Below are 26,790 nucleotides of genomic sequence, written 5' to 3'. Positions count from 1 at the left end.
CGATTTGCAGCGGCGGCACATTTAAAAAAATTGTTCCGCTTAGAAAAATTAACCAAACCCGTAAATCGGGAGCAGATAAAAATTAGCAGTGAATTAAGAAAATGTTTTTTCTTTTACAGCGATCCTGAGACTGACGGAGTTATTTACTAGTTTCACATTTGTGCATTCATAGGCGGATAGTTAACGTTGGAATTTAACAGTTTTGGTTCTTTCAAATAACTTAAATGTATAGTGAAGTGTGTTTTATCGATGATAATTAAACGTCGGCTTGGCAATATTTAACCATTTTCTGCTAATAGAGACAGTCTTGTGTTCCATAGCTAACGCCGGGAAAGAATTCAGTAAATATTTTAAAAAAAACCACTGCATTTAGAAAATGTGTGCCGAGGCCGAGTTATATAAAGGATTTAATTCTCAACTAAATATTCTTAATCAGTTAATATGAATTCACATAATTTTAAACGTACTTAATTCTGTGTAAATGAATTTTTATTACCACACGTAAATAAGAGGTCCTACAACGAAGTTCGTACGTACGGAAGGAAAGATAAAATAAAATCAAAAACGCTATTTTTTTTAAAAAAAAGGGTAACTATTAATTAATTAATTATTTATTTATTTTTTAATTTCATTAAAGTAGTACAACAATCATTGCACACACAAACATTAAGTTCACAGAATTCGAGAAGCTAGAGGCCATGGCTGTCAGGGCCAATTTCAACAGAGCCTACACTGCACTGGTATCAGTATACAACTTGCCAAGAGACATTAAAACATGAGATACCAGTGGACTACTCAGCGTTGCACCACGAGTCATCATTGCTGAAGATCTTAACAATAAATACCCTAACTGGATTTCATGAATACGAAACTTAAAAAGCGAAAGGCTGTATGAACACTTAGTAGGCTGAAAGTACATCATACTAGGACAGGATGTATCCACACTCAAATCAAACGCTTGACGACAGAGGACAGAAATGAAAGGGATCCCAAGAGCACTCAACGGTGTAGCTGAAAACAGTGTGGCCCCCAACCACATGTCAGTTACTATATGGAAGAGAGACAAGAGAACACGAAATATGTCGGATGCTAAACTACAACTGCACAAATTGGACTTCGTTCAAGGAACCGCTTGCTAGCCATATTTAAGAAATTCACTGATTTAGGAGCACATCACAGATTGCTCAAGTTATCGAAATACTTACTACTGCAGTGCAGGATGCTGTGGCTGACACCATTCCAATTATCACACCACAAAAACACTTGACAGCCCTACCCCATGACGTCCTGGTCATTAGCACCATGATAAATCATCTCAGACCGGAATAGAATAATAATTGACTGTTTTTACCGACCTTCCAACTCAGATGATACAGTTGCTTAAGGTTCAAACAAAACTTAAGTCTAATTTCAAAAACGTACGAGACTCATACAACTACAGTAGGTGGTGACTTCAATTTACCCTCGATATGTTGACAAAAATACATGTTTAAATCCGGAGGTACACATAAAACATCCTCTGAAATTGTGCTACATGCATTCTCTGAAAATTATTTCGAGCAGTTAGTATATGAGCACACTCGAATAGTGAATGGTTGTAAAACCATACCTGACCTCTTAGCGACAAATAATCCCGAGCTAATAACGAGCATCAAAACGGATTCAGGGATTAGTGAATACAGGGTTGTCGTAGCGAGACTGAATATCGTAACTCCCGAATCCTCCAAAAATAAACGAAAATATACATATTCAAAAAATCAGATAAAAATTCGCTTGACACCTTTCTTAGAGACACTGTACACACGTTCGAAATTAAAAATGTAGATGTAGACCACATGTGGCTTGAATTCAATGAAATAGTATCGACAGCAATTGAGTGATTTATACCAAATAAATCAACAAACGACGGATCTGATCCCCCTTGGTACACAAAACAGGTCAGAACACTGTTGCAGAAGCAACGAAAAAAGCATGCCAGATTTAAACGAACGCAGAATCCCCAAGAAGCTCGAAATCTAGTATGGAGTTCAATGCGAAATGCTTATGATAGTTTCCATAATGAAACTTTGTTTCGAAACCTGGCAGAAAATCCACAGATATTCTGGTCATAATTAAAGTATGCTAACGACAAGACACAATCAGTGCCTCTTCTGCGCGATAGCAATGGAAATACTATTGATGACAGTGCATCAAAAGCACAGCCTTCGAAAGGGAGAAGCTAGAAACATCAGCAACTGAAAAGTAGATATCCACGGAGTAATAAAGCAACTTAAATCGCTTAATAAAAGCAAGCCTTCCGGTCCAGACCGCAAACCAATCAGGTTCTTTTCAGAGTATGCTGTTGCAATAGCTCCATACTTAACACCCATATACAACTGATCGCTCGATGAAAGATCCGAACCCAAAGACTGGAAAGTTGCACAGGTCACACCAATTTTCAAGAAAGATAATAAGAGTAATACACTAAATTACAGGTCCACATCATTAACGCCGATATTCAGAAAGGATTTTGGAAGATATATTGTGCCCGAACATTATGAATTGCGTCGAAGAGAACAGTCTCTTGACATACAATCAACATGGATAAACAAGCGAGATGACGCAATGGTTAACACACTGGACTCGCGTTTGGGAGGATGATGGTTCAAACGTGCGTCCGGCCATCCTGATTTAGGTTTTCCGTGATTTCCCTAAATTGCTTCAGGCAAATGTCGGGATGGTTTCTTTGAAAGGGCAGGGCCGACGCCCTTCCTTAATCCAATGGGACTGATGGTCTTGCTGTTTGGTCCCCTCCCTCAAATCAACCAACATGGATTTTGAAAACATAGTTCTTGTGAAACATAACTAACTCTTTACTTACACCAAGTGTTGAGTGCTATTGATGAGGGAGTTTAAATTGATTCCCTATTTCTAGGTTTTCAGAAGGCTTTCGGCACCATACCTCACAAGCAGCTTGTAATCAAATTGCATGTTTATGGAATATCGTCTGACGGAAAGTCATCGAGTAGAACATAAATGATTTTTTGGCATCCCCCAGGGTAGTGTTATAGGCCCTCTGCTGTTTCTTATCTATGTAAACGATTTAGGAGACCGTCTGAGCAGCATTCTTAGGTTGTTTGCAGGTGATGCTGTCATTTATCACCTAGTAAAGTCATCAGAAGATCAAAACAAACTGCAAAACAATTTAGAAAATATATCTGTATTGTAAGAAAATTGGCAGTTGACCATGAACAATGAAAAGCGTGAGGTCATTCACATCAGTGCTAAAAAAAATCCTTGAAAACTTCGGTTACATGATAAATGTATCAAATCTAAAGGCCGTAAGTTTAACTAAATACCTAGGAATCACAATTACGAACTATTTAAATTGGGAAGTACACATGGAAAATATTGTGGGGAAGGCGAACCAAAGACTGTGTTTTATTGGCAGAACACTTAGAAGATGCAACAGATCTACTAAAGAGACTGCTATAGTATGCTTGTCTACCCTCTTTTGGAGTACTGCCGTGTGGTGTGGTATCCTTACCAGATACGATTAACAGCATACATCGGTAAAGTTCAAAGAAGAGCAGCACATTTTGTATTATCGAGAAACAGGAAGAGAGTGTCCGAGCTGAGTGGTCAGCGCTATATAATGTCATTCCTAAGGGCCCGGGTTCAATTCCCGGCTGGATTGGAGATTTTCTACACTCAGGGACTTGGTGTTGTGGTGTCCTAATTATCATCATTTCATCCCCATCAACACGCAAGTCGCCGAATTTGTGTCAAATTGAAAGACTATCTACCCAACGGGAGGCCCTAGTCACACGACACTTACTTACAGGAAGAGAGTCTCATGGACATGATACAGGATTTGGGGTGGAGATCATTTAAACAAAGACGTTTCTCGTTGTAGTGGGATCTTCTCACGAAATTTCAATCACGAACATTCTCCTCCGAATGAGAAAATATTTTGTTGATGCTGACCTACAGAGCGTTCATCATAATAGAATAAGGGGAATCCGGGTTCGCATGGAGGGGTATGTTTCTTCCTTGCACTGTTCGAGAGTGGAATAATAGAGAATTATTGTGAAGGTGGTTTTATGAACCCTTTGTCAGGCACTTAAATGTGATTTGGGGAGTATCCATGTAGATGTAGATATGCGAAGATACTGGAAGCACACCAAGTGCCCGTTGTATAAACTACACATCAGCAGACTCCAAGGAATTATATTGGAGGAAATATGAATATTCCAAACAGCACAGTGAGACTAGAAACTCACTGAACTGGATACCACTTGCTCAAATTTGAGGAATCTCGCTTGACGCTTCACCAGGCAATGACACTATCCACCCACACTAGGGTACTAATGGCCATAAGTCAAGCAGCATCATTCCCATCGTATCTGGGTCCCTCAGACGCAGTACTCAAACTTGAAACAGACCAGGAGTTTATATGACTTGTAGCCCAGCTAGTGTGTGACAAAAATGGACATGCTAGCAGACATAGATCACATGGGCTATTAATCACACGCCAGCTTGCAAAGCTACTGGTCCAGATGGCAGTCAAAACAGTGTTCTCAAGGAGTTGCCAAATGAAACTGTAGAATACTTAACATGTATCTCAAATGTCATCCTCTGACACAAATACTCTGCTACTTTTTGGAAGGCAGCCAAGTTGGAGCTTTTCAGGAATTCTAGGATAGACCACTTCCTCCCACAACATTACTGACCCACCAGTTTGCTCAGTAAAACTGTTGATATAGTAATTCTAAAACTAATCTCTGTGCACTGCATCACTGCCAACACCCTGGTAGTAGAGCGATTGGGCTTCAGGAATCACCACTTGACAACGGAACACCTCCTCCATGTAGTTGAGTATGTAACAAATGGCTACAAAATCAACAACGTAAATGGGGATGTGTTCCTGGGCATCAAAAAGGCCTTTGATAGTCTCTGGCATAATGGTCTCAGCAGAAAACTCAGCAACATTGGTTTCCTCAATAGACTCTTATGCCTCTTACACTAGTATCTCACAAACAGAACTTTCAATGATGACATTCTGGTAAACAACCAACAAAACATAGCATACAAGCCAGAGTATGCCAAAGTAGCATCCTGAGGGCCTTATTGTTTAGCGCCTGTATTAACAACATCTCAATGACATCTAGCACAATGGTAGCAACCTAAGCTTTTGACACCACCATCCTGTCACATTACTGGAAGCCATCAAGCATTAATTCATGACTACAGACAGCACCCAGAACTGCCGAACCTAGGTTGGAGGAATAGCATGTTAGAGTAAACAGTAAGTGCAAGGCAGTCTTGTTCACAAACAGACAAACAACTGTGTAAACATCAACACTGTAGACAAATTACACTACATGCACACCCAATATGATTCCATGTGAAAGACAGTTATCTCAGTGTCTGGCTGGATTGGAAATTTCCAGGAGGCTATCACATACAACATGTCACCAAAAAAGCACATGTGGGGGGGCTCTATCCAATGCTTAATGAGTGAAGTACACTAAACAGAAGGGTATTGAGGTCCATGTACATGACACTTATAAGACCAATGCTGTGGCAATCTGGGGTTATGGGGCGCCAACGTAACTGTGTTTCTGCAGGTCATACAGAACAAAGTTCTACAAATCATAAGAAATGCTCCACAATATGCATTCACCATAGATGTGCACAATGAATTCCACCTCAAAACTATTGTGGAGATACTCAAGAAACTCACCACATGACTGTACAAGAACTCAAGGCAGTAACCCCCCCATCTTAAATCTCAGAAACTATGATCATAAACACAGATGGAAGCATAACTTTCCAAAAACACTTTTCCTTATGGTCACTTAACCACACATGGCCAACAAAGTGCACAGACAATGCAATATCTGCAAAATCCTGTATTGCAGCAAATATGACTGGCACCACCAGTTTTCCTTACACAGACCACAGTGACATAAATGCCATACACACAAATCCAAACAAAATTCACACTACATTTTACACAGAAGGACTGATCTATAATCAAATGAACCTCTCTGATGATTACCTCGGCGAGTTACAGCTATGCTAATGCTGGACATTGTCAGTGCCAAGCAACAACGGTAACTTACCCTCCTCTAACATTTCCTTAGACCTATGTATGAACTGTTACTATTGACAACAAATAAAAAACTAGATTTTGTTTTTCAGTGTGAACATATAAGGCACTAAAAAACAACAAGGTGAAGTTGCATTTAAAATATGGCCACACTCCACTGGTACTCAAACCCGATATCTTTTATTATGTCCTGCAATTGTTTAATACTCTCTGTGGAAGGTAAGATATTAAGTCGTGATGACTAGGCAGTGAGATCATGTCAGAACAACTCAAAAAACTTTGAAAAAGGGATGTCTTTTGTCATGACTGCTCGTAACATATCTCAGTCAATTTTTCTGCTATGATAAATACAAAATGAAACTGATTACAAACTTCAAAATTCAGCTGTGCAGTACTAAGCCACTGGATATCATAGCAGTAAAATTACTGCATAACTGCAATAAATATCATACAAACTGCTTTCAAGTTCCACACAATTGTCACATTGTGTAAGTTGTGGGGAAGTTCATAGGAGTCTGCCTGACATAGTACTCAGCATAAAATGTCTTTTTATTGTACCATCCTACTGATATGCTAGTTTAATTCAAGTTTAAAGTACTGCATATTTTTGTGCTCACACAGTTCGTGGTTTATGTGAACTGATGAAAAATTGTGTAAATGTGTTACTACAGTCCGTGGTGGCTTAACCACTACTGGTTTCAATTAAAGTGAGAAAACCAGCATCTGCATCACCATAGGTGCCATGCCCAGTAGCTGTGCAACAACAGCTGTCGTTGGGTTTCCTTACCACAGGTTATCAAGTCTGATGAAGGTTCCTTTATACACGATTCCTAGCCTGATTATACATTTCTTGATGTGTCACAAGGCCAAGTTAGAAGAGATCTCTCTTGGGATCTTAAGCTTATTTTTCCTTCAAACTACTTGAATTTTCTACAGGTTTCATTTCATTAATTTTCTCTGAATGTCATGAGGAAAACTATACTGTTGGCCAGACACTGTTATTGAGGGTAACAGAATAACTGCGATAACATGCTGTTCTGGAACCCAGCACTTGTCACTTCTTAGTGGCCAATGAAATGAATTTGCTGGATCAAGTGGGTGCTTAAAGCTTATATTAAAGTATCCATTTCAGTGGAAGTGACTAAGATATTTCCAGTCCACAACACATTTTCGTAAATTCGTACGCAGGATAGGAAAAGAAAAAGTGAGAAGGAAGAACACTATAACTGGTGAACAAAGTGGAAGAACCTGCAGTTATTTGTGAAGCTAATGACCCAACCCAGCTTTGCACAGGTAACAGTAAGTGTCTGTCACCAGATGGCTTTACTGGTGTAGCGTATGTTGTTTGAGAGCAACAAATAAAATTCAGAGAACAATATTAAGTAAGTGAATACCATCACATTCATTTAACTTACGAAATTTAAGAAGAACATGTCAGGAAAGTTGTCTGGAGGGATGAATGTTGTGTGTTCCATATTGAATTAGTGTTTGAAGCTCAGTACGAGTACACACTGTGACACATTATTGAGACTCATTGCTGCAATTCTCTCTCATGAATTCTTTATGGCAGATGTCTTAGATGTGTGTTCCAAAGAATCATGTCCACATCTAGGTTTGGCTCAAGGAAAGCTGAATAATACGTGGCGCTGCTCAAAGAAAGTACTGTGTGTAAGCAATGCAAAGTTTCTTGAGTACTTTTGGGAAAATGTTTTACTTGAAGCATAAAAAATGAAACAACATATGTTTTGGATTCCCATGTATGGTTGCATCCATAAACTGGGGTTACTTTGGCCCAATTTTTGCCTTTCTTTTTATATGTGGCTAGAAAACAAAGGATAGAGGCAGAGTGAAAATTTCAGACAAACTTTCCTATTATTGTCAAAGACTTGTACCACCAATTAAGTAAGTTACTAAACAAAAAGCATTCCATCTCTTGCTGTGGTGCCACAAAAAGAAAGTCAGACAGTGTTCCTCACACTCAGGCCTACTTTGACCCACTGAGCCAACTGTCTTAAAACTGCAGCCCTTAAGCTGCATGTGCCTGAATGAAGTACTCGTGCAGCCTGTGGTTCTCAGCCATATTTTATAATTATATGAATCTAGCACCTAATGTAAATTAGCATTAAGAGATTCTTAGGAGTGTAGTTTTACTGATCATTAACAAACAAAAATATTTAGAGAGATAGTAATATTTTAAGATGTACTTAATTTTAATTGATTTTGGTGAATTCGGTCATGGTCTGAGCAGTGATTGGTGCCAATTTATTGTCTCCTTACTATAGCTAGTCTAGTGGTGCCCCATAATATAAAAATTTATGTAGGTTATGAATTAATAACTATATCAGTACTTTTGTGGCCCAAGGTACCGGTATTGGCTTCCAACCAAAAATTTTGATGACCACTGCACACAGTAATTTCATCATGAAACATTGGTAATATGATGTTAGGCAATGTAAATTTAATGAACTCTTAGACTAGACATTCAGTAGCATGAGGAACAAATAAAACAACATATTTTGAAGATAAGGACAGGGAATACCGAATTTTATTCAGAAAGTGAGACAGTAACCAGTCAAGTGTTGTATATTTCATCAACTGACTAATTAATTTTCAAGTCATATGTTACACTATGGTAACTATTTTCAAATAAAATATATCATATGTGAAGGACACTTTCCAATATGGATACAAGCCTTCTTACACAAATTGCTGAAGCTGTTGTACTTGAAAATGGCCACATTTTGTTAGTTGTGTTGGGCTGATAATTCTTATGAAATCCTACCAAAGATAAAATAATTTATCGTTTTGTTATGGCCATTTTCAGTAGAACTTTGTCTTTCCCATAGTTCACTTTAGCACCCTCATCACTCACCTCAGTCCCAATTCCAGAGTATTGTTGCTTGTCATATAAAACTGTAGCATATTGCCTAACTGGTAATTTACCTTTTAACATTTTGTGGTGCTGGACATCATCTTACACATGAGAGAAACTTTCAGAATCACCATCAGAATCTAGCATCACTACATTTTCATTTTGAGGTTTCTTTGGCCCAGACTAAAGTAGCCCCCTATTTTGCAAAAATATGCACTATTTTAGAGAAATATGAAATAATTATATTACCTAAATTGAATTTCACACAAATGTGGTTTCTCACCTTATTACCTAATATTCACAATTGTCTTTAAACAACTGCAGGGAAACTATTGGTTAAAATATTTGATTACTTCAAATTATAAATTTCACATCATAGCCTGGTGATGAAGTGGTTATCTTTTCATTATTTTGGTCATGTTTATTACAATACTTCAAAGTTGATATAAGTCACTGCAAATCCTTCGGACAATGTGTAGTCAGTTAAAGTAGAAACTGTGAATGGCAATCGGAGGAAAGCAGAAGTTGGCGGTCTGAAATTGTCGTCATTTATCAAAATGTGTCCCTCGGTCATCTGTAGATGTATTTTGGAATCTTGTGTGTTCATCCACAAGAAATTTCTGAATTCCATTAAAGAAAATTGTGTACATGTCTTTATGATTTTTAAAGGGTATAAATCTCTTTCTTATTAGTGGTGACTCATTAACAAGCGTTCTGTATAACTTGAAAGTGTCCAAACAAATAACATCTTTCAGCCCATCATTTAGAGAACTGTGTTCACATCTACATTTGTCTGAAGAAAAGCAGAGAGATGGAAGTTGAATCATTTGCTGCATTACTGCAAAATGTCTTATATAAATGAAGCAAAGCAGCATCCCATACTATGCTGTACTCCATACATAAATAATTGAAAACCACAGGTTTGGGACTCTCAAATTTTTTTCACTATGTAGTTGTTCTGAAATGACTGCAAGGAAACAGGATGTCGCTTAGGTAGCTTGCTTGCCTATAACCAGTTACACAACTGGTCAAAGGGATGCTACAGTGTAATGTGGGATCTGAGCCATGTTTCATTTCTGATGACTCTCCATATCACTGAGAGGTGATTGCTAGGTTAAAAGGCCAAGTGAAAAAAAAAAAAAAAAAGAGGTAACCCCAGCCGAGATAAGATTCAATCCTATGATCTATCAGTTTCTTGGTGAATGCTCTAATGCTAGATCATCATGCTGCATGTGAATTTGATCATGTTTAGTGTTGTCTGGCGGCACTGCTACTCTCCAGAATTATGGCAGCTGTTCCCTAGGTAGCAGTGGCACTGTTTTCACAACTCAACTTTAACTCATCGTAAGTCAGATAATTTGTAAAAAATATCTATAAATTATATACAAAACCCTTCTTCATGAATCAATGTATAAAACCAGATAAAAATCCCTACAGGTGTTTGTGAGATTAGCCTGCACATACATAGAAATGTGAGGAGGTGACTTGAATTTATATATAGAGGAGGAGGAGGAGGAGAGGAGATAGAGAAGACCCACGACACATAAGAAATAATATGATTGTTTTTATGTAGTTGAACTATATATGTGCAAATATTTGCTGTACAACTAATTCACTGATGTGCATTTTGTTACATTAACCATGCAGATCTACTTTGCAGTTGCACATACTGCACTGAAAATTAACTGTAGAAGTTTCACTGCAGTAAAGTTAGCAAACAGGAACACCATGCAGACTTTAGTCAGCTATAGTTACTTGGTAATCTGTCCAAAACATGGATCTTCCTTTGTTAAATGTAGCACTCAGAGATTATTTCTGTAATTTTGTCAGCCACTGTTAATTGCAACTAGCTTTTAAGAAAAGCTTAATTGTATTCAATTCAAAGAGGATTATAGGTCTAAATGACAGGGTTACAGTATTTTTAATTTTCCTAATCTAAAACATATATTGAAATAAAAATTCAATTACATAGTCAGAGTGAATTTAGGCCACAAAATGAGGAACGGTTGACTGCCAAACCAGAAATCATGCCCCCAAATGCAAGTGCACAGACCACTGAAGGTAAGCTGTCTGATATGCAGTCTGAATCAGAATTGATTGTAAGTGTAGTTACCACAGTGGCTACAGAACACGACTGCACTGCGGGAAAAATAAATACGATAGGTTCAACTGCAAATGAGCAAAAGTGAATACATTTAAAAATAGAAAATAATTTACCAAATCATATCTGAGCAAAAACCTCTTAGCTTGTGTAAAAGATTCAGTTAATCAGATCACTGTAGATCTGTATTGCTGAATGAATCATCATCAGGAATGAGACAGAAAAACACAATGATGGGACACTTTATAAACAAGTTAGCATGATGACAGAAGAGATGTGCAAATGAACCAAGCAAAAGAATGAAGGAAAAATTGAGACAACTGATGACACAATATGCATTCTCAAGGGGAAAAAAAAAAAGATTTTGAGATGGTGTCACAACTAGTCTAAGCAAATTCACTGCAAATCCTGAACTGAGCTTGAAAGTCATTAACTAGATATGTACGTAAGAATTTCTGAAGTCATGGCAAAACGATTAAATGAAACTGATACTGGCCATGAAAAAACCTTAGCAAGCAATGAGGTCCATGCACCATGATATAACAGAATCAAAAGATAAATTAAGACTGTTGGATGCTAACATGTCTATTTTTGATGAATACAGTGTGTGTAGTGAAAGTGGCAATGATAACAGAAATCATTGTAGCAATATGTGTACTGCAAATGAAAAATGCAGTGTTGGGACAACCCATTTACAATATGGTCCAATGATGGGGAATTTAATCCCATTACATGCAACAATAAGCAAAGCACTCTGCATACATACTCCAGAAATATTTAAATAAAATATAATGTTGGTATCAGGAAAAATCTGGCTGATGCAAAATGTTAGTCACTGTTCCTGATCATGATATTGTTGTGCAGCAATCCTGTTTCCAGTTGCACAAAAAAACTTCTAAGCTATTGCTCCACACAGATGGTAAAAGAACCAAGTCCAATGCAGACCATGTGTCACAACGGTTATCTGGAGTAAATGAAGAGTGCTAGAATTGCAAAAGAAGGGCAATGCCTGTGCCAGTACCTCATTGCTATACAGTGAGCAGGGCTATAACAAGGAGTGCAAATGGCACTGTGTGATGGCACCCAGAATGTCGTCCTGCAAGCTCTACAATATAATGTATTAAAATCCAACATCTGAGCTCCACTGCTCTAAGGTATGCTCGTACTGATGAGAAATGCAGAAGCAGGGAAAACTGTCTTTACTTCAGACACCACAGTGTGGATACGATCACTGACACCTCTGTTGAAATGATAGGAAATGGCCACCTAACCTGCTGAAATGATGTGATATCTGGCTTTAAATACCCCTGTTTTGGACAGTTCATCCACATCCTCATGTTTGAATCAGGAGTTATGTATAAAAAAATCTTCCAAAATTGTTTCCAGAATGAGATTCTCATTCTGGAAACATCCCTCAGGGTGTGGCTAAGCCATGTCTCCACAATATCCTTTCTTTCAGGAGTGCTAGTTCTGCAAGGTTTGCAGGACGGCTTCTGTAAAGTTTGGAAGGTAGGAGACGAGGTACTGGCAGAAGTAAGGCTGTGAGAACAGAACGTGAGTTGTGCTTGGGTAGCTCAGATGGTAGAGCACTTGCCCGCAAAAGGCAAAGGTCCTGAGTTCGAGTCTCGGTCCAGCACACAGTTTTAATCTGCCAGGAAGTTTCTTCCAAAATTGTGCTAAATGCAGTCTCTGAAAATTATTTCAAACAATTAGTTCAACAGCCCACTCAAATAGTGAATGGTTTTGGAAACTCATTTGACATCTTGGCAACAAATAATCCTGAGCTAATAACAGGTACAGGGCTTAGTGAACACAGGGTCGTCATAGCGAGACCGAATACCGTAACTCTCAAACCCTTCAAAAATAAATGAAAAATATATCTATTCAAAAAAGCAAATAATAATTCCCTTGACACCATCCTGAGAAACAATCTCTCCTCATTCCAAACAATGTAAGTGTAGACCAGATGTGGTTTGAATTCAAAGAAATAGTACTGACAGCAATTGAGAGATTTATATCAAAGAAATTAACAAACAATGAAGCTGATGCTCCTTGGTACACAAAACAGGTCAGAACACTGTCTCAGAAACAACAAACAAATCATGCCAAATTTAAATGAATGTAAAATTACCAAGATAGGCGATCTCTTACAGAAGCTTGAAATTTAGCATGGACTTCAAAGCAAAATGTTAATAATAGTTTCCGCAATGAAACTGTCTCAAAACTGGCAGAAAATCCAAAGACATTCTGTTCATGTGTAAAGTGTGCTAATGGCAAGACACAATCAGTGCCATCTCTGTGCAATAGCAATGGACATACAATCGATGACAGTGCTTCTAAAGCAGAGTTACTAAACACAGCCTTCCGAAAGGGATTGGTTTTGGTTTAGTTTTGCTTTGCTTTAGGGCACAAAAGACAACTAGGGTCATATGCACCCAAGTCAAAACTACAGAACACAAAGACAGAGTGGAGCTAAAAAATGACTACATATCAGTCCTAATTGACATAACAGAAGACAGCTAAAAACAGGCATGTGGAAAAAAGGGCTAAAAAAGAAAGCATACAGAAACGAAGGTCCAAAACTAAAAATTAAATAGCCTTTGCCATATTGCTTTGGCAGATAAAAAGTAAAACGTGGTCGGCAGCCCATACGTCATTTGCTAAAATGGCCGACAACTCAGATGGCACACCTAAGCAGGAACGTAAACATTTAAAAAATGGGCATTCCATCAGGAAGTGGAAGACAGTTAAAATTTGGGCACAATGTGTAAAAAGTGGCGGGGTAGCGCCACTTATCAAATGATGATGGCTACAAAGGTAGTGCCCAATATGCAGCCTAGTTAAAATGACGTCCTCCCAGCAGGAGGGCCGAGGGGAGGTCATCCTAGCTGCTGGGAGAGGCTAAATAAGCCTGAGCTTATTCCCGTGAAGGGAGGATCATTGGTAATGCCAAAGGGACACCACCTCCTAACAGACAGCAACACAGAGATCATTGGAGGGAATATAGGATCTCATGCACTGAGGTATGAGGACTGCAGCCTTGGCAGCAGCATCAGCAGCCCTCTTTCCTGGCAGACCAACATGACCAGGAACCCACAGACACATCACACTGGCTCCACCAAGAGACAGTTTTCCTGGACCCACTGCACTAAGGGATAGGTGGTGTACAGCTCACAACTCACATAGACTTTGAAGGGCGCTGAGTAAGTCTGAGCGGAAGACACAATTGGAAAGGTTGTGTTGCTGGATATATTCCATGGCCTGATACAGGGTGAAGAGCTCTGTTGTAAATACTGAGCAGTGTGCCGGAAGCCGATATCAAAAGACATAGGTGCCAATGACGAAGGCACACCTGACCACATGGTCAGTCCAAGAGCCATAAATGTATACAAAGGTACTATCGCAAAGTTCCATGCAAAGGTCATGAAACTGAAGGTGATAGACTGAGGCTTGAGTAGTGACCTTAGGAAGCGAATGAAGGCCAAGATTAACATGGGCCACTTCATGAAGCCATGGTGGTGAAGGGTCCACACCCACCAGGGAAGTTGCAGATAGTGTGAAGTTAAGCCACTGCAGCAAGTGCCAAAAGCGGATTCCAGGAGTTAACAGGGAAGAGGGGTGTGGCCCATATTGGAATCATCAAAGAAGGAGGCATAGGATGGGTGGCCACACAAGGCAGACAAACAGCATGTATACCTGCTGAGGAGAAAGTCATGGCAGTAGGACAGTGGTACTTCAGCAGCTTCAGCATACAGACTCTCAACCGGGTTAGTGTAAAAGGCGCCTGTGGCCAAACGGATGCCGCAATTATGGATAGTGTTGAGATGGTGTAAGAAGGATGGACGTGCAGATGCATGAACAAAGCACCCATAGTCGAGTTTCGAACGAACAAGAGACCGGTACAAATAGAGGAGGGTGGTCCGATTGGCACCCCAAGAAGTACCATTGAGGATACAGGTTATTAAGGAACGGCGTACAGCGGGCTGCCATCTAAAACACGTGGGAGGACCAAGAGTGTTTCCTATCGAGCATGAGCCCCAGGAATTTTGTAGTTTCAGTGAACGGAAGAGCAAAAGGTGCAAGACATAAAGATGGTGGGAGAAACCACTTGCATCGCCAGAAATTCATGCAGACTGTTTTGTCAGCGGAAAAACGAAAGCCATTGTCGATGCTCCTGGAGTAAAGATGATCAAGACATCGCTGAGTACGCGGCTCGGTGAGACAGGTACGTGGAGAACTGCAATAGATGTCAAAATCATCAACAAAAAAGGGGCCAGAGATGCCCGGTGGGAGACAGGCCATCAAAGGGTTAATGGCGACAGCAAAGATAATGACGCTCAGGACGGAACCCTGAGACACACTGTTTTCCTGGATAAAGGTGTACGACAAGGCAGAACTCACACGCACCTTTAAAACTCGGTCTTTTAAAAATGCCTGAAGGAAACAGGGCAGGTGGCCACAGAAGCCCCATGTGTAAAGAGTACAGAGGATACCAGTTCTCCAGCAGGTGTTGTAGGCCCTCTCCAAATCAGAAAACACGGCCACAGGTGGGATTTCCACAGAAAATCATTCATGACATGGGTGGAGATGGTAGCGAGATGATCAACTGCAGAACGCCACGCTCGAAATCCACACTGTGCATTCGTCAGTAAATTGTGAGATTCGACCCGTCATACCAGCCGGGCACGAATCATATGTTCCATCACCTTGCAAACGCAGCTGGTAAGAGAGATGGAGCGGTAGCTGGGAGTAAGGATTTTGTCCTTACTGGGCTTAAGTATGGGTATGACGGTGGCTTCATGCCAGCGTCCAGGAAATGTGCCCTCTGCCCAGATGCAGTTGTGTGTGTTAAGGAGGAAGTGCTTGGCTGCAAGATAAAGGTGCTGCAACATCTGAATGTGGACAGCATCTTGCCCTGTGGCAGAGGATCGGGATGAACTGAGAGCATGATCTAGCTCCCTCACAGCAAAGGCGGCATTGTAGCACTCACGATTCAGAGAAGAGAAGGGTAGCGCTCGAGCCGCCTCCACTCGTTTTCAATGAAGAAAGCAAGGGTGATAGTGAGAAGAGCTCGAAACTTCCGCAAAATGGCAGTCCAAGGTATTGGAGATAACAATAGGGTCCACGGTGACATCGTCTGCTGCTGTCAGGCCAGAAATTGGGGAATGGATCTTGGTCCCAGAGAGCTGTTGGAGGTTTGCCCACACGACAGAGGAAGGGGTGGAACTGTTAAAAGAACAAGTGAATGAAATCCAGCGAGCTATTTTGCTATCATGAAGAATGTGACGACACTTTTCACGCATCTGTTTATAACAAATGCAGTGTGCCATTGTAGGATGATGGTTAAAAATGCAGAGAGCATGTCTCCGAGCACAAGGGAGGTGTAAAGCTGCCAGTCAGCCTTAGTAAGCTGCCATTTGGGCGTGCACATGGATGGGGTAGGAGTCAGAAAACTAATAGCACATGCGAAATGGTCGCTCGAGTAGGTGTCAGAAAGAACAGATTGCTCAAGATGATGAGCAAGCTGGGCAGTGCAGAAAGATGGGAATAGGTGTAAGAGGAGTCAGAAAGGAAAGTGGGCGCTCCAGTGTTAAGGCAGATGAGGTTAAGTTGGTTAAGAAGGTCGCCGAAGAGAGCACCTCTCTGACAGGTCCTGGGAGAACCCCAAAAGGGATGATGTGCATTAAAGCCACCGAGTAGCAAAAACAGAGGAGACAGCTGCCCAATAAGCTGAAGGAATCTGCCCTGGTGACACTGAATGACAGAATGACATAAATGATACACAGGGAAGAAGTGAGGTGGGGAAGGAAAAGGCGAACTGCAACAGTTTGAAGATGGGTAGTCACGGAGATAGATTGACTATGAATGTCAACCCATATGAGCAGCATGATACCCCCATGAGATGGAATGCCGACCTCAGAGGGAAGGTCAAAACGAATCGATAAGAAATGTGAAAGCTCAAAGCAGTCATGAAGGCTCAATTTCGTTTCCTGAAGGCAGAGTGCAAGGGGACACTGCAATGCTAAAATCCTCTTTGTGGGACCAAAGGCCACGAATGTTCCATTGGAGGAGAGTCATAACAAGGAAGAGATGTAGGGGTGCCACCTTGGCGGCTGCCAAGTGACTGCCTGTGAAGAGTTGCTACCCAGGGCACAGGAGCAGGAGGCTCCTGCTCCATGGGATCCATGGAAGCATCAGCTTGCTAGTGCGGTTGGTCTGTGGAGTCCAAAGCTGAAAAATGGTAGGTGGTGCGCACCAGCGACACGGAGGCCAGCTGGGCTAAGGTATCACATGGTCACACCGTCGAAGAGGTGGTGAAGGAGAGGACCATTTGCTTGTGGTGGACTTCTTCAAGCCTTTCTGGTTAGAGGAAGACTCAGGTGGTGCTTGGCTGGAGGGACAGAGGAAGTCTTCACAGGAGTACTACTTCTGTCCAATCCAGCCTACCAGTTGTATAGCTGGTGGCTTCACCCCTCGAGGTGAGAGTTTGACGTCTTGTTGCTCAGCTGGATGGGGAGATGGCGATGCTACTTTGACACTGGGCGATTTCACAACCTCAGAGCTGAATTGGAGGTTGCATATCTGCGTGGGCATGTCCTTCATGGAGCAAGGAGTAACAAGAGCAGAACTATAGGTGCCAGACTGGAGAATGCAGAGTTTGCAACTAGCCAGTAATGCGTGTGTGACTGGATAAGGCACTTTTTCTTTACCCGGATCTCTTAGACAGCCTGCTCATCAAGATAGATGGGACAACCCCAAGAGGAGGTGGCACAGCTGCCATTGCAGTTGATACAGCGGGGAGAAGGAGGCTGACAATTGCCCTCGTGCGCATTCCTACCACAGGTTACACATTTGGCTGGGTGTTGACAAGATGTTCTAGTGTGGTTGAAACGATGACACTGGTAGCAGTGCATTGGGTTTGGAATGTACCACCGGCCTGTGATAATTTCATAGCCTGCTGTGATCTTGGACGGAAGCAACACACTATCAAAGGTGAGGAAAAGAGTGCAGGTGGGCACTAAGGAGGAATCTACTTTTTCATTATATGATGGATGGCACTGACACCCTAATCAGAGAGGTAAGACTGTATTTTGGCCTCAGTTAGACCGTCGAGCACCCTAGTGTAAATTACACCACAGGAAGAATTCAAGGTTCTACGGGCCTCGACACGAACAGGGCAGCTGTGGAGAAGCGAGGCAGCAAGCAGTTATTGTGCTTGAGAATCAGAGGTAGTATCCAAAAGCAAAGTACCATTCCATAAATGAGAGCACGATTTCACAGGGCTAGCATAATAAATGGATTTATCGTGGTGAAGGACCACGAGGAACCATGGTGCAGTGGGAAGGGTCTTCGAATCACTAGCCTCATTATGCTTATGTTTCATAGACATTGATTGGGAAGATGATTGATGCATTCCAAGAAAATCCCCCATGATTGGCAGTGTCTCCGATGGCGTGCTCCTCCCAACTGGGGGTCTAATTCACAAGCGGGCACACCCACCTTCGGTGATTGTTCACGCCTCAGATCACACCTCCTGAACACCTGACAAAGGGACCAAACAGCCATTTGGGAAGGTGGCAGCTCAGGCAATCACCCCTCCCTCGGCCTGGTCTGTACCAGGGGGTATATGCGAACCCTACTTGTCCACCCGGGGCTGGGAATTATGCATTACCCAGCCACCTGTTACGTGTCAGATGCATGGACCAGCCTTCAGGAGCACACAGGGAGGAAGAAGGAAAAGAAGAACCTCATACGCCGAAGTGGAGGAATGAGAGGAGAAGGAAAACAAAGAAAGGAAAACAAAGAAAGGAAAACAAAGAAAGGAAAACAAAGAAAGGAAAAAAAGGAGTGAAATAAAAAGATGAGACTGTTCTTACTTCAGTGACAGGTATGTTCCCCAATTGAGGGGAAGAAGAATAGCAAGAGGATAGACATGGAAGGGGAAAAATGCTGCAAAGGCTGGAGCCCTGTGGTAGCCAAGCATGAACCTGCCCAAAAGTGGTAAGCCCCCGGGGTGGGGGAAACTGGGAACATGAGTAACTTAGAAGTAGATATCTTCAGGGCAACTTAAACTGCTTGATAAGAGCAAGTCTTCTGGTCCAGACTGTGTACCAATTAGGTTCCTTTCAGAGCAGTAGCTCCATACATAACAAACACATACAACCGCTCACTTGTCGAATGATCCATACCCAAAACTGGAAAGTTGCACAGGTCACGCCAACATTCAAGAAAGGCAGTAAGAGTAATTCACTAAAGTACAGGCCCATATTATTAACATCAGTATGCAGCAGGAAATGCAACTGGATTCATGATTTCCTGTCAGAGTGGTCACAGTTTGTAGTAGCTGATGGAAAGTCATCAAGTAAAACAGAAGTGATTTTTGGCATCCTCCAAGCTAGTGTTATAGGCCCTCTGCTGTTCGTTATGTATATAAATAATTCAGGAGACCAATTGAGCAGCCATTTTAGGTTGTTTGCAGATGATGCTGCCATTTATCATCTAATAAAGTCATAAGAATAAATTGAGAAACAATTTAGAAAATATATCTGTATTGTGCGAAAATTGGCAGTTGACCCTAAATAATGAAAAGTGTTAGGTCATTCACATGAGTGCCAAAAGGAAACAATTAAACTTCAGTTACATGATAAAACAATCAAATCTAAAGACCGTAAGCTCAACCGAATACCTAGGAATTACAGACAACTTTAATTGGAAAGAACACACAGAAAATGTTGAGTGGAAGGCAAACTAATGATCATGTTTTACTAGCCAAACACTTAGAAGATGCAACGGATCTACTAAAGGGACCAGTTACACTACACTTGGCTGTCCTCTTTTGGAATACTGCTGCTTAGTGTGGGATCCTTGCCAGATAGGGTTAACACAGCAAAGTTCAAAGAAAGGCAGCATGTTTTCATGTTTTGTGTTATCAAGAAATGGGAAGGTGGAGGGGAAGTATCATGGACATGATACAAAATTTGAGGTGGTCATCATTAAAAAAAAGGCATTTCTCCTTGCAGTGTGATCTTCTCATGAAATTTCTATCACCAACTTTATCCCCTGAATTCAGAAGTATTTTGTTGACGCCAACCTACATAGGGAGAAATGATCATCATAATAAAATAAGGGAAATTAGAGCTTGCACAGGAAGATTTAGGTGTTCATCTTTTCTGTGTCTATTCGAGAATGGAATAATAGAGGATTATTGTGAAGGTAGTTCAATGAACCCTCTGTCAGGCAGTTAAGTGTGATATGTGGAGTATCCCTGTAGATGTAGATGTAAATACAGATGTAGATGTGGTGTGTCTGTTCACTCTGTCTCCACCACAGATTGTAATGGAATGATATTTTCACTAGGTACAGGTTAATGCTGCTGGCCAGTAATGATATAATGCTTGCCACTTGTCTGAAGACTTGAACTACAAGACTGCAACCTACCAGCTCTATGTGGACTTAGTTGTTTTATTTAGTTGCTTCTGATAGGTCACAGGTGAGACTGGTAGAAGATGCAGACCTATACGACCTTGCTGTGGTGAAGGGCCTAAACAACTGACTGTAAGCTGCCATTTTCTGCTTGCTGGGTAGGTGTCTGAGTGCCACCCTGAAGCTGTGTGTGTACAGCCTTCCTGGTTGTATGCTGTGTGTACTGGGTGGAGTCCCCGGTTTCCACCTTCATGGCATCACCATATAGATAATGCTGCGAGTACAGCTTTAAGCCTGCGCCCTTCTTCCAGCACGTGGAAGCTTTCGAGTCCACTGCAGAATGCACAAAGGACACCACAGGGTGTCCCACTGCTGCCCCTGTGCTGATTTTCTGTCAGGCACCACTCAAGCTGTTTGGGTGCTGTGTCCATTTCTTGCTGACACCTGGGCAAACACCTGGACTATTTCCTCAGCACTGCGAAAGACAAAATTAATAGCAAATACCTTAATAAAATGTTATTTCAGAAACCACTGTTTCTCTGGTGCCTTTGGGCATAAGATGGAAACACTCACCAGTGCTCAGAGCTTGACACCAACTTGCCTCCTGACTTGAGGGGGTGATCATTATGATATTGATGAATTTTTATCTACAACTGATAAAATTGGTTTACTGAAAGAGGATAGGTATAATGGCAAGAATAATGCTCACACACCACGCATCAATAACTATGGATGAAAAAAATAATTACAATGGCCAGTACTCATGCGAGGTTGACAGTTGCTGCACACGAGTGGTGAGTGCCAAAATAATGTAAATAATAACAAATGGGACTTGCAAAGGTCAAATAACTGTTGGTGCAAAATAAACGAAATGATATTACCACCCCAGATAAAAAAAAAAAAAAAAAAAAAAAGAGGTCATGATCAGTATTGTGGTGTGGATGAACCCACTGAATGCTCAAAAAAGGGGGGGGGGGAGGGGAAGGGGGGGGGGGGGGTCAGTGGTGGTGGTGGGGGGAGGCAAATTGAGACATCAATGTTATGCTGCAATGATGGTGTGGACATGAAGAACAGGATGCAAGCTATCTACAAAAGTTGTCCATGGTTCAAACATAATTAGAAGCAATTGGCTATCACCATTCAAATTGAAGGAGTTGATACAGCAGCAGTTACTCACCCAGGGACCAAGATAGCATTGATCCTGACCTCCATTTTCAGACGAATTTCTGAGGAAGATTTCTGAGTTACCTGTGTGAGGTAACGGGTGAGTTGTGGCGCCCTAAAAATAGTCTATGTTCGGAGTTGGCGTGGCCCACACGGATGGCTCAGCAGGCCGACCACGTGGTACTGTACGTTAGCCGGAGCAAGAGGGGTAGCCCCAGCGCATGGTACATGGTGCAGGCCGACTGCATGGCTGGGAATTCCATGTTGACATTGTGATTAGGACTGTGCTTTGTGTCGATGAAGGAGATTTGTATGCCGGGAGTGTCAAAGATGGATGACTTTGTGAAACCATAATGGCAGACATTTCACAGCTCATGTACAACTTAATAATAGCCAGAGGAATTATGATACCTTAAAAATAAACATGTACATTACTATTATTTGCATGATGACTCTGATGGTGTAATCAGATTTTCAATATCTTTATTAGTTTAAAGTTTAGTATCTGACTGTAAATTATACAAGTAACACCTAGCAACGAATTTCCAAAATCTAAATGGTTCATGCAATTTTGTCAATTGACATGTCTTTAGAAAGCTATTAGTGTGAACCTGAATTGGTATGAATTACAGGCATGTAACTTGAATAGTACACGAGTTATTGCAGGTCAAAGTGGCTGATTACTATTGATCGTGTAGGCCGTAAGTACTCCACAGTGACATGAAAAAAACAGTAGCAGCATGCTTATAAATATATTTATTCATCTACATCTTTGTTTATATCTGATATATACTATTCATGAAGAAATTGGTTAAATATTTACTGTGTTTTAGAAAGCACAGAGACATTAGGCTTTTTCTATTCCTCTGATGTGTGTTTATTTGGTTTTTTAATGTTTTTAATGATGTGTGTTAGAGTGTGTTTATGGTCCAGCTGTAGGAATATTTATTTAACTGGAAGTTTTTAAATGTAAATCCAGTATTTCATATGTGTTTGAAAATGTTTGTGAATGTGCATTGACTTGAAGACATGGTGGGAGCGCTCTAGCCAATTACAGTGCTCGTTAATGGGAAGACTGGATGGAAGTGCTGGACAGGGTGGTGCTGGATGGGAAGCAGTGAGGGGCAGTCATAGGAAAGATTTGAGAGTGGAAGAGAAATAATTCGTAGTGCTGACTTGTGCACTTGTGAGACTTCCGTGGCTTATGCGTTTAGAAGTGAATATCTCGCGAGCTATGTTGTTCATAACTAATTATGTGAAGTAGGAATCCACTGTTCGCCTGTTATTCAACTTAAATGTTATTTAATTGCTGGACCATTGACATCAATAAGTGTTTTGTAGTAATAAACAGCATTCTTAAAGGTACTTCTGCTATCATACTCATTATTTAAAGTCATTAAAAATAGTACCTGCAGATTTTATTTAATTGCAATCTTTCATTTATAAATTTCTACATTACATTAAAAATTTGTGATTGACGAGTGATAGGAACCTTCGACCATTCAGTTCATGTGTATATTCATATTGTATACTGTACTTTCAGTAGTATTTGGCTTGTAATGCAGCAACAATGTACCCAAGCCTCTAGACAATGAAACCAGCCAAAAATTTTAAAATTTCAACTCTTGAGTCTGAGGGTACGTAGTTGAGGACCACCACACACACTATTTTTATTTTTGAAAGCCTGTACCTTTTAGCACTTACAGAGGATTATGAGCTGCAGGTACACAAAGTAAGGCAGTAAAACTACAGGCCTGTCTTGAAGTAACTATGTCTTCACTTCCTAGCAGATAAAATATCTATCTTAAACTTTTTTGCAGAAACATTTGTTTTATGACTAGGAAGCCATACTGTGGGGGTCATTTTACCAGCTTCAGCTGAAGGCCACAGCCAGTTCAGTACACAGGTACAAGTGCAAATGGTCCAATAAGTGCAGATGGACAAGACACAACCTGCATCCACACGTCTTAGCACCTTAGACACTTGCAGTGTCAATGATTTAGTAACAGCCACTGAAGATGAATTATGTGAATAAAGTGATACTATTAATCAACAGAGGGCTGCTCTGAAGAATGTCCTAAAAATTAGTGGTACTTTTGATGAGAATTCTTATTCAAGTTTCTGAAGCATCTCCATAATTATTGCATGTTGTTCAGACTTACTGGTAGCAAATCTAGCAGCCCACCTCTGAATTGCTTTTATGTCTTCCATTAATCCAATGTGGTGTGGGTCTCAACTGTGGGACTTACTAGTGTCCTGCATGTGGCTTCCTTTACAAATGAACCACACTTCCCCAAAATTATTCAAATAAACCAAAGTTGATCATTCACTTATCACTTTACAGTCCTTACATGCTCATTAGCAATAGGACAACCACCTGTTTTCAAAACCTGACTGGTCAGTCAATTGGTTTTTCCTTCAGTTGGTTTTTTCAGACAAATGAAACAACTGAATGAAACTAGTCTCTGTGGTCATGTCAGCTATATGAATTTTTTTACTCACTCACCAGGTTTATGTGGTTCATACAGTGTAAGACAATCAGTTGAAACAAGTCTCCATTGGCTTTGGCTGTTATGTGAATGTTTCCACTCACTGTGTTTGTGTTGTTTCATTCAGTGTGAGACAACTGACAGAGACAAGTATCTGTGGATCACATTGGTTATATGAAGGTTTCCATTCAGGCTCTGGGTTCGAGTGATTTCACTCCCATACTTTTGCACCATTTTCTGTGGGGGCGACAGTCATTGAGGGTGGGCAGATGTTGCTAGTGTCATCTGCTACTGCCATGGCCAGGAGTGCAGTTGGTATGAGAAGGTAGCATGGCAGTCAGCGTGAGTGCAGCACTACTAGGACCTACACTAGTGGTGACTGGCCAGCTCTTTGCGCTGGCTGCTCAAGACAGTTTTTGTAAGCTGTGTTCAAAAGTACTTTGCAAGACTGTCCACCAGTAACCCTGCAGTGGCTCGATAATGTCCCTTATGTAATAAAATGGAACACCAGCTGCCGTCCTTACGATGTTATTTATTATACGGCTACCAGTTTTGGTGCTACAGTACACTGTCTTGAGACCTTTACTCGTGCTGAGGGGATTAACTCCAATCGTACACACAATTCCATCAGTGGCCAACATCTATGAATTGATTTTTGCATATTACCCTGAATGACAATGTTGTGTCTCCTACACTCTCAACTTCCCTGCAGATCCACATCCATGTCAGTGCCATTCCACATGGTGCATGAGTATTCACTGTGAGCACTGCAGGCAGCACTAGTGTGATAGGTTAAGGTGGCCCATACTTGAGGGCCTTGATATGATTGCCAGTCTCAGGATCAAAGTACATGTGTTGAGTGCACGAATTTTATTAGCAGTCGCCAAGCTCCCAACCACTGTTTCGGACAGGAATTTGTGTAGTGAATGTAAGCTTCAGATTGTGTTTGAGTTCACTGTGTCTGTGTGAGAAACAGATTGGCTGTTATCCAAAATAACCAGTAATCATTAGCTTCACGCAGATAACATTATTCATTGTTTCTCTGTTTTTTGTAATAAGGGTCAATCACCTTTTCTTTTTTTTTTTTTTTTTTTTTTTTTGGAATAAACTTGTGTATTCAAATGAAAGACCGGTTTTGTTCAAAATTTTCATATCACATTATTTATTGTGCAAATTTCCCACTTTAGGATCTATGCCCAAGACCTTAGAAAGTTGTGTACTTGTAAATTAATAGGGTAGCTCTTAAATAGGTGACCTCCCCACAATTAGTTTTCTGGCCAGGGAACACGAAACCATGAATAGGGCATTTTGCATGGGGAGCAAGATAGTCAAATTCTTTTGTAGGTTTTATGTGCATGTTATGCTCAACCACTACAGATATTGACTATTTGCGAATGGTTCGCTGTCCTGTCCTGATGAGACATGTTTGTGCTTTTTATCTTCTCCTTGCAATTTTGGGAAGAAACTCAATGCAGAGTTGGCCTGTCTAGTCCTGATTGTAATACCAGTACAACTTGCAACCATGTAAAAAGGTAATTAATGTAAGTCTTCCTCTTGGAAATAAAATATTTCTTACAGATCACTCTGGTTAGCTATGACAGAGCTTCACCTGGTGAACATATAATTTGCTATGCTTCCCATTGCAGATTGAATATTCCTAATTACAAATGTATGTCAGAGGTTGTGATGTTTACTTTAAAATGTACATCATGTCACATGTCAGATGGACATGTATGTATTAACTGTGCTGCCAATATGATGCACTTGAAGCTTACCTTCTGATAGATGACATAATTCATTGTGTGAGGCTTGTGGAGTGAAGACTAACTATAAATATCTAATTGGTGATGCACTTATGAATGTTGTGAAATGTGTTTTATTCATCTCATGATGTACAAAATTTCAGAACATATGTCCAATATGCACGAGACATGTCAAGGTTACAATTTGCTTATTAGAAATTTTGTTCAAACTTCCAATATTTACATTGACTATAACTGAGTAGTACCATCTTTCAATTAGGAAATCACACTACTTGTTTTTTAAAATACTTATCCTAATTTTCATTACGTCACACCTTTTTATTTTGTTGTGCATTTTCTTAGCTGTATAATGGGGAGTTTGAGTGCACAATTTTCAGTGTTGTGAAGTGAGCATAAAGTTTTCGTTATGTCTTTTGTTATATGAGTGTTCAAAATGGTGTATATATGATAGATCAGCTCTGCTGCATAGGAAAAGAATCACCTCAAAGATATATAAATAGGGGACAGTTAATATTTTTTGGTCTTTAAATAATGATAAACATGATGCTCTTGGCTGTAACATTTCCTGAGTTTTCCCAAAAATTATGTCATATCTAATAACAGATACCTATAATACACTATTTTCCTGGTGACACTGGCTAAAATTTCCATTGCAGATGCAATGCTGTTTAATTTATTTACTAGATATTCTATATGTGAATTCCAACTCAAATTCCCATCTGAGTCATACAGATTTTTTTCAGTTTTTGACTGTTTGGTCTTAAAACTCATAATGTGGGTTTTCAAAATGTTTAATCTTAAGGGGAGTTGGAACACACTATCTCGACCACATTAAATTTAGTGACTTGGCTTCCCTATATTTCAGGAACCACTGAAGCCATTGA

Source organism: Schistocerca americana, chromosome X, assembly GCF_021461395.2.
Source record: "Schistocerca americana isolate TAMUIC-IGC-003095 chromosome X, iqSchAmer2.1, whole genome shotgun sequence".
Classification (NCBI taxonomy): domain Eukaryota; kingdom Metazoa; phylum Arthropoda; class Insecta; order Orthoptera; family Acrididae; genus Schistocerca; species Schistocerca americana.
The sequence above is the reverse complement of the archived record's forward strand: the minus strand, read 5'-3'. Positions refer to the sequence as shown.